The sequence below is a fragment of the Vicugna pacos genome, chromosome 16 (assembly GCF_048564905.1).
Source record: "Vicugna pacos chromosome 16, VicPac4, whole genome shotgun sequence".
NCBI lineage: Eukaryota > Metazoa > Chordata > Mammalia > Artiodactyla > Camelidae > Vicugna > Vicugna pacos.
The window spans coordinates 19829401-19838072 of NC_133002.1; positions in this window are offsets into that span (position 1 = coordinate 19829401).

Below are 8672 nucleotides of genomic sequence, written 5' to 3' on the forward strand. Positions count from 1 at the left end.
TCTATTTCTCTGGAGAACTTTGACTAGTGCATTTCCTAAGCTAAGCACCAAAGCTATATTGACACCTGTGACAGTGTCTGCAGTTGATTATCTTGTCATTTAATGGGTTTATGCAAAGGATGGTCTTAATTCTAAGTTTTCTTTTCCTTAAGCATGCTAATTAAATATGGATATAGAGGGCCATTAAAATATTTAAAGTGCAGAAAGAATTAGCATTCTTTTTCTCATCAGATACACACACACACACACACACACACATTTAACATCTAGAGAGAAAATGAGGGAAAGACATCAAAGAATTGCAAAAGAATATAGCCTCACAGGCCAAATACCAATGGACTGATGAAAATGAAATGGAAAGGCACTGAGTTTGATACAGACAAACTGATGCTTAGCTTAAGAAAGTGAGAATGGTGAATCAGTTTCCTAAACGCGATAATAATAACAGCAGCACAGAGCTCCATCCAGGAACTCCATTTACTCATTTCTAGAATGTTGCAAAGACAAATCTCTGTCCCTGAACGCTGTTAATCTGAATAATACTGAGCATTAGAAAAGATTATCTGAGAAGACTGAGGATCCTAAATATTGTAATCTGTTATTTTGAAAGAGGGTGAAAGAAATTTACTCCCCACACCCCTGCTTGTGAGCTTCCCTAAAAGCTGCTGTTAGAAATGCACTGTTTTCAGTTGTTATTAATTCTCATACACTTTGTGTACAGTTTCCAACTGAATGGCCTTCACTTCTACTGTGTCTTCTATCTTTGTCCTGAAGAGAAATTATTTTAAGGACATTTACTCTCTTCTATAAAAACAATTAAGGGAAAAATTGTATCCAAATAGTATCAAACACTAAGTTTGTGTTTCATTCATTCCAAGACTTAGTAGCATCTCCCAGCTGGTTTTCTATGCAATGAAAGAAAGCAAATGCCATAGTGAAGAGAACAGCTGTTTCTTCCGACATTAAGTGTCTTGCAAATCCCTTCTTGCGAATAAAATGTAATCATACCCTTTATTTCCAAAGGTAGGGGAGATCAGCCCCAAATAATGGCAATCAGAAACAGAGGTGACTAAAGATCTCCCTCAAACAATGGGAATATATATCTATGACCCACGGTTCCCCCTTTCTCAACTGTCCTTTAGAAGAGAGTAAGGGGAAGTTGGTTACAATTACAATAATGCTCTTTCAAATGAGAATCTCAGATTTTGACAAGTTCTTTCTTAGGACGTCAGCACTGAAGAATAGGTTCAAATTGTCAGAGCTTATTTGCAATTGATATTGCAAGTAAGTTTTAACAATAGGGAAATCAGTTTGTGTCAAAGCAACCTAGGTCATTAGTAAGTGTCATTTTCTCCATCTGTCAAACAAATAGCACTGAACCTCTTCTGAACAGCTGTTCAAATTAGCAAGAGCTCACAGGCCTGAGGCCTAAATATGTAATTTGGCTGACCCTGACAGTAACAGCACTTAACCAAGTGAGTGTTCATTTTGTCACTGCTTCTAACTTTCTTTTGACCATTTATGGCATTTTTCTACTCTGGCAACCTGTGATGATTTTCTCATTCTTTTATTTGTGCATTTTCTCCTTTATTTATTATCAGTTTTAACTTAGACCTTAAGCCCATTTTTGCAACTACTTTAATGGCTTAGGTAAAATCATGTGTTAGATTTTTTTTAAATTATTTTTCCTTTTTTTTTAGATTTTTTTGCATTCTTTTTTATTGAAGTATAGTCAGTTTACAATGTTGTGGTCAATTCTGGTATACAGCATAATGTTTCAGTCATACATACATACATTCCTTTTCACATTCTTTTTCATCATAGGTTACTACAAGATATTAAATACAGCTCCCTGTGCTATACAGTATAAACTTGTTGTTTGTCTATTTTATTTTTCCTATAATAATGACAACTCAAGTTGCCTGAGCAAAAACTCGCATATTGGCCTCTTGGGAATGTTTGCTTAAGACTCACAGTCTCTAATCTAACTTTTATACAGAAAACCAAAGGAGAACCATCTCAAGGGCAAAGATCAGAAACAAAGCAAATGGTGTCAGGCCTAAGGCATCCCCAACTGTCTCCTGTGAAGCCCCCCCATCTTTGGGGTAAGGAGCTCTCTCTCTTCATGCAGGGACTGTATATGGAGACCATGAATCTAAAAAGATAAAATAAGAAAAACTGTGCTAGGTGGTTAGATAAGTGGGGGCACTGGGCAGATAGGTGGAGGAAGGAAGGATGGTCCAGATGATGGCATTACGCCCACCTCCAGAACAAAGAGTCTTTACTTCCTCAAAATGAGTGCCAACAAGAAGCCAGTTAGAAGCCAAAGGCCACAACTGCTCAGTAGTGACAAGGACTTAACTGGACATGACTCAATGCTCATTGTAATTTAATTAGCATTACAGTTTAGTACCCCCTTCCATAGGTTTTTTCTGTGTACATCATGGGTAAGGATATGTGCAAAAGGAGACAAACATGACTAAGCACTCCAGGGGCAAGAGCTCTCAATCGATCAAAGGATCATATCTAAGAGAGGGTATAAGGTAGGGGACCAAATAAAGACCACTGTCGATGGCCCTTGGATTAGCCCACCTCCTGCTTTGGAAATGTATTTTTCCTTTGTTAAATAAACCCTTTAAAATCTTTTGGTATACAACTCTTCTGTCTCCTGTCTTGATTCTTCTCTTTCGGGTAAGATAAGAACTGGGGTCTTTTTCCTTCCCATTTTGGGGGTAACACCTTGAGAGTGAATACAGAATAAGAGAGGCAAGGTAGGGAGGAAAAAAAATAGGTGAGAACGCTAAGCTTGAAGATGCAAAGTTTTTATATCTTCCATCAATACATCAATAAAATTTCTACCTTCTAGATCCTTGAGAAGTATACTATACAACATTTGGACTCCGGGGACAAAGGAAAAGCCTTTGGAAATTGAGGCAGTTTATGTTAGATATGTCTAGTAATTATGATGTAATATTTGCTTAATAAGTCAATTCATTTGTACTAGTGGTAGAACATTTAAGCAAAATAAGTCAATATATTTATGCGGATTGTGGGAAATTTAAGTTGAAAAAATGAATCTTTAAACGGATACACTTTCAAATGTTGATCATAACGGGTCTCTCTGCTTCTGACCCTGCCCCCTTTCATTTATCCAAACATTTGGACAACTTCCAAATGTTGATCTCCAGCATAGAACTTTCCCGTCTTAAAGATTGCACCAGGCAGGTTAAACAGGCAAGGGAGACTTTATTCCAGTCTATTGCATTAGTCTGTTTGTGGTTGCTAATTGGTGCTTGTCAGAGTTAGGTTCCTACCCTCCCCCAAAAGGCTGAGAGATTGGGGGTGCTATCTTTCTTGATGATTACATTTCAAAGAATTCCAGGAGAAAGACATCTGTGGGTTGTAAAACTGGCAAGAGGCTGGGAGAAGATTTACATCTCAAAGCATCAGAGAAAGAATTTACAATGGCAAGTTTTCTTAAGTAAATACTCTAAGAAAAGGGAGTCTATAATCAGGAAGACATCCGCCTAAGCTTTAGTCAAGCTCAGGGCAATGATAGGGCCATGTTGATTATCCTAGAACTATGATTGATACATTATCACTGGATGTCTAAGTAACATCCAAGACTTAACATGTCCAAACTGATTTCCAGGTATCCCACCACAAAAGCATCCTTCCTACTGTCTCCCATCCTCAATAATGATCAATCTCAGTAAAGTGTTAGAATCCTTTTGGTATCCACTTAAAAAGGATCCAGAATCTGACAATTTCTTATCATCTCCTCTACAGATACTACATAATGGCTTATTAAAATAGATCATAACTGGCCTCCCTGCTTCTGACCCTGTCCTCTTTCATTTATTTTAAACCCAGAAGCCAGAGCTATCCTTTGAGAGCACAAGTCTAATTATATTATTCCTCTGCCCAAAATCTTCCAATGGCTCCCATCCCACTCTTACAATGCCCCCCCAAGGTCCTCCTTATCTCACCCCCATCATCTCTCTGAACTCTTACAGCTCTCTCTCCCCTCATTCTCCTTCAGTCACACTGGCCTCCTTGCTGTTGTTGACTGAAATAAAATGCACAACCTAAAAACTGAGACTTATGTTTCATTTGGCAGACATTTCTGAGGACTTACACTCTGGATGACAGCCTCTCAGATTGCTCTGAGGGACTGCTCCAAAGTGACAAGGTAGAAGCCAGGATATATGAGTTTTTGCAACAAAGACCAAGTAGTCAGAACATAAAAAGATTGCTGTTATTTAAAGAAAATCAGATATCTCAAGTTAAGAAATTTAGTGTTTTTCTATATATGGGAAGGAGCAAACATCTAGGCTCACTGGAATCATTTCTTTCATAGGCACCTAGCTATCTAGGGCCAGTATCTTGTTCTTTCACATCCTGAGTTCCCTTGGTGGGCACCATTGGGGGTGGCTGCACAGGCGGGGCTGCCTGCTTGTCTGCACCCTGAGTTCCCTCCTCTGACTGTTAGGGGTGACGGTAGCGCCTGATGACTTGATGGCCACAGCATTCTTTGTTTACAGGTATGGCTGGCAATACTTTTCATCCACACTGTTCTGGGATGCACCAGGACCTCGTCACTTGCTAGTCCTTCTGAACAGAACACCATCCCAGGATACCCTGATGGTTTTCTTCCTCACCAAGGGTTAGGTCTCCACTTAGATATGCCTTTCTCAGTGAAGGTTTCATACTACACTATCTAAAGTGTGACCCTCTGACATTCCCTCCCCGCCTCCCTCCTTTATTTTTCTCTCTAGCATCAATGACTACCTATCACATGTACTACAAACCAGAGTGCTGACTCTACTGCCTCATTATACATAAGAGGCTTCAGCATCCACAGATTTTGATAGCCTCAGTAGGTCCTTGGAACCAATCCCCAGTGGATGCCGAGAAACAATGAGCATAATTGTCCTGTTTATTATTTGCCTCCCTCATCTAGATACTTCACCCCCTGTTGACTGCTGTAACCACATTGCCTAACATAATGTCTGATACATGTCAGATGCTCTGTAAATACTTGTTGAATGTTGAATAAATTACTGTCTCTAACACACACACACAAATATAAAACTCAGACCAAATATGTCAGTTCAGCATCATCTGTGCCCCTTCTAAATCCTCCCATGTGTCCCTTCCCAGTAGAATCTAAGTTGGATTCTTCCAGTAAGAGGCAGTCAAGAGCAAAAGGGAGAGAAAGAGTTTTGGAGAGCAAATGAGAGGGCATCATCTTCCTTTAACTGCGGTGGATTAACAGGTGGGGACAGAGTATATGCGAGGTTTGTACCCCTTCCTGGGCACTTGCCTGTGACTCATCTGTTTCAGAATTAAGGTAGCATCCCCTTTCCCTCCTGAGAGCAGGTGGCTGTTTTCTCTGACAGGTAACCTTTTCCTCTTTCAGTGCTTCGGTAAGCCCCAGTTGTCTTTATTAAATCCCTTCCCATTCACTTTTGCTTACCTGAATAATATGCCAAACTTACAAATATGAACACATCAGCACACATGAGTAGAAAAATATGCAATTAAAGAAATCTTCAGCTACAACCATGACTCTGGTTCCCCAGACTAAACTTCCCTTCTGATCTTTAGTTCTGTCATTTAATTGCCTGCCAGAAAGACTGTACCAATTACATCAGAAACACAGTGTAAGGAGAATGCTTGAAACTACGAATTTGGATGCTCTCATTTTTATCTTGATAGATTTGATAAGTCAAAAACAGTATCTTTAAAAAAAAAACTCCTGTCACTTAATTTTTGGTGAATTTTCACTAAGAAGGTATATATTTTTATGCCACTCATGTGATTTTTTTATGGTTTGTCTTAGAAAGGTGTTTTTCCTTCAGGCTTATATAGATTTTTTTTCCCCTATATTTTCTTCTTATTTGAAGTAATTTTCTCTCTTATATGAAATATCACCAATATTTTTCTGTAAATATATAGATACTTTTATTCTACTTCTAATATTTCAGTTCAAGTCCACTGGAACTGAAGATATATTCTGTTGCTAATTACTCTGTTTCAATTATTCTTGCATTATAATTTATAATCATCTCTGAAAATACAGGATCTCCTTTATAATTCTTATTTTTGAAAACTTTTCTGTCATGCTTACTGTTACACAAAAATTTAAGGAACTTTTCTTTCAAATATGAATTAGAATTGCAATTTTTGTAAATACATTTGGGGAGACTATAGATATTAATGCTTTTAAGTCTTCTTAATATTGTTTTTATTCATTTTTGTCTGAATTTAATGAGTTCATGTGCTATGTTTCTGAAGAACCATATTTTTGTTTTATCAAATCTACTTTTTAAAAAGATATATTCATTCCTACATTCAAATTTCTTAATCCATCCCTTCTTCTTTCTTTAGTTCCTTTTGTTATTTTTTCTCTAACTTCTATTGTTGGAGATATGTTTAAATCTGTAAATCTTTTTTAGTAATAAAAGCATACAATATTATGAATTATTTGGAAATAGCTTTAGTTCATCCATTTCAATTTGATATGTAATTCCATTGTTGTTTAATACATATTTTGTAATTATACTTTTAATTGCATCTTCATCTCTGGAGTTATTAGGAGAATGTTTAAAAATTTCTACATAGTTGATTTTATCCCTTACAGTGATTAATTTCTGCTTTTATTACAGGGTGATCAATTGACACTCCCTGTAAAATTTCTACACCATGGCATTGCTGGATATTTGCTTTGTGATGTAGTATCTGGTCACATGCTATTATTGCAAAGGTTTTAATGTTCAAGGCATCTTTCATCATACAAATGATTTACTTTTTTTGCAGTTAAATCCATCTATCTTTTCTGGTTTCTGAATTTTATGTCTTCGTTAGTAAACTCTAAGTTTAAGAATTCCACAGAATTGTGTGATCTGTTTGACTTCTGCCAAACCAGACTATTTATATTTCATCAACATGAAACTACACGTTTGCACAAATTTCTCCTGCTGTTTTATTCTCCCTGGAAATGGGCTTCCTCTCATCTCCATCTGTAGAAACCCTGCCAATTCCTTAAGATCCATTTCAAAGATTTCCTTCTCTATAAACGTTTCCCAATTTGCTTCCATCATGCAGTCAGAGGCACCTCTCCCTTTTCTGATTCTCCACTGCACATACACTGTATCTTCCCTATTTATCTCCTGAGTTACATCTCCTATTTATCCCTGAGTTAAGATGAGTTCAGTGCTTGCCTTTCTCTTAATTTTAGTTGTGTTTTGTCTAGAGAGCAGGAACACCTTTTTATTCATGTTTGTTCTCCGTGGCACAAAATCTGGCACACAGTATGCTCTTGACAAGCACGTATTGTTCTTACATGGTTTAGTGAGGGAGAGAGACTTTCTCTGACTTAAAACCCCACTTAGTTCTGTCTGTTGAGAGTTGCTTGGCAAGAAACGATGGTTACTTCACCAGCTTCCATTATCCATCCTGATCAACCCAATGTCAGATGAGCCGCCGAGACCCAGGCAGGCTCAGATATGCCAGGCATACTTTTAGTGTAATAGGTCAGAAAACAGGGTGATTACCACTGTTTTCTCTTTTATGCTACTTGAGGAAATTTCTCATGTTCAGTTTCCAAGCCATCTGAATCAAAACATATTGTTGACCTGTAAAATTCCACTAGAGAACTGGCTGTCGGCTGTCCTTTGTGCACAGACCCTCTGTCTCCTTCAGCAGTTTATCTGTGAAAAGTAACCCCTGGGTTTGATTTTCACGATATGGCCATGAGTTCTCTCATGGGCTCTCTCTCTTTTTTTTTTTTTTAACATTTTTTATTGATTTATAATCATTTTACAATGTTGTGTCAAATCCCAGTGTTCAGCACAATTTTTCAGTCATTCACGGACATATACACACTCATTGGCTCTCTTTTTAAGACTGTGTCTGAGCCTTCCTTGGCTGAGATCTTTCAGGGAAGGCCAGCCTGCTCTCCACATTTTGTGATATCTGTTTGGCCTTTGAGAATTATTTTGAATGGGGCCCTTTTGTCAACATATATAATGAAAGGGCTATCTTTTGTTTGACCCCTTTGAGAGTTTATTTCATCACCCACAAGTGGAAAGTGGGCTTTTCTGTAAGATACTGGAGAACCCCCGCCCTCTCCTGCCTGTTCTCGCTTCTGTACGTTGTGGATGGGTTCTCTTTGGCTCCTGTCCTCCATCTCACATGCTGGGCTTTTTCTCTGTGTGCATGCATCCCTGATATCTCTGCCCCTTCTTATAAAGATATCAGTTATGATGGATTATGGCCCACTAATATGACCCTATTCAACCTTATGTATCCCTATAAAAATCTTGTCTCCAAGACAGTGATGTTCTATAGCATGGCAGGGGGGCAGGATTTACCACTTCAACATATGAATTTTGGAGGACACATCTCCATCTGTAGCACCATGACCAGTGGAAATGTAATGTTCTACTTAAAGAAGACAGTATATGTAAAGTGTTCAGTACAGTTCCCAGCACATAAATGGGACTCAGTTATTGGCGGTGGTGAGAGTTACTTTCACTGCTCATGTTGTGGCAGTAATTATTATTATCAATTATTACTAGTGCTTAGCCAACCAAGGCCACATGAATATCCATCAAAAGTAAAAAATCTTCTTTACAACCGCGATGTTGATAACCTCTAAGCAATGG